Raw genomic sequence first — 1,673 nt, forward strand, 5'->3', positions numbered from 1 at the left:
TACGCCAATTAGCACAAATGGTAAGTTCCGACAGTGCCTACAAGTGTGCCTACTGGCCGCTAGATGGCAATACCGGTTTCATATGTATACACCTGGTAACTTATATTGATTACCGAATACTGAGATGAACAAACCTTTTGTTCCCGAATGTAGAGAAATTTGGTTACCGACCGGCCTTTATTTTCTATTCGTTATTAAACAAAAGGTGCTTTTGAACTTTTTATTATTAGGCGGTCATTTGCCTAGTAGATTTTATATATGTACCTAATTTATAAGGAGAAGATAATTACGCCAGTGTACCTAGTAAAATTTATATTTTGCGCATCGATGAAATGGATGCGCATGCGCACTTTAAGGGTGGATAACGAAGAGTTCGTTTGTATAGAACGACTTGAATTCAAGAAGATAGGGCTATCTTATATTTAAAAAAGAGAGAAAAAGATTCAAATGGATAAGAAAATAGGGATTGAAAAAGAAAAACAAGATTTTTGATTGCCTAACGGATAAAAAAAGATGGGCGTGAATAAGCGAAGGATTCATTTTGAAACGAACACTAGAATAGGGATTGGGAGTGGGAAGAAAAGGATATATGTGAATAAGTAGCGGATAGACACTGATAGGAAGATTGCGATTTAAAAGAATACAGGTGATTGTAGATTGGAAGCAAGATAAAAAATGATCGAAGGGATAATTCGAGAACAAGATGGATAAATCGGTTACCTCCGCTGCGATTTAAATTTCGGCCTGGCTTCTAAGCCCAGCAGAGCTATTGAGTTATTTTTTCACAAATTCAGGAATGAAACCAATATTTGAAAATTACTTATATTAGACCAGTATAGACAAAACATAATTAACATCAAATTTAAATTTACAATTGTTCGAATTTATAAGTTTTTTTTAAAGACTTTACTGTTTCTGTTGTAAAATATCTAACTCTAACGACAAATAGTCATCATATCCTAAACTTGTTCAAGCTGTTTAGTTTTCGGAATCACCTAACTGGTTTTGATTAAAAACATCGAATTTTTGCCAAAATGCCATAACATAAACTTACATTGTTCTAATCTATAAATTTTTTAAAAGACCTAAATGTCTCTGTTGAAAAATATCACAGGCCCACAAAAAAAAACAAAAGTGTCTGTGCAATTGACCAGACCTATATATTCTTATGTATTTTTCGACGCTGAATCCGAATTTGCAATAAAAAAGTAGGGTCCAGCTACTTTTTTATGGGGTTTTGATCGAAAAACCTCATTTTTCACGGTTTTTTCATGGTTTTTTTTAAATAAAAAAAAATAAAGAAAATTTTTATTTTTTTGACTTCAGAATCGAATTCTACGGGAAGAAATACATCGAAAACCATGTTTTGATTTTTTTTTTACAAAAATTTCAACCCACCATACGGCGATGAAAAGGCAGAAAATCGCGAAAAGTGAAAATTTGATTAAAATGACATTAAAATCAAGTTTTACGATTTTAAACCGATTTATAAACATTGAAAATACTTTACTGGGGGTTTCTGAGGTCGCTGATCACGAATTTTAAGTCATTCTTTTTAAAAAACAACTCCTAGTCAGCGTAAGTGGACAATAAACGTGATAAATTGATTTTTTTTTTTCAAAAAATAGATGTTTTGGATACTGTTCTGGAGGTTTTCCAGTACATGAATCACA

This window comes from Belonocnema kinseyi, chromosome 1 (genome assembly GCF_010883055.1).
Source record: "Belonocnema kinseyi isolate 2016_QV_RU_SX_M_011 chromosome 1, B_treatae_v1, whole genome shotgun sequence".
Classification (NCBI taxonomy): domain Eukaryota; kingdom Metazoa; phylum Arthropoda; class Insecta; order Hymenoptera; family Cynipidae; genus Belonocnema; species Belonocnema kinseyi.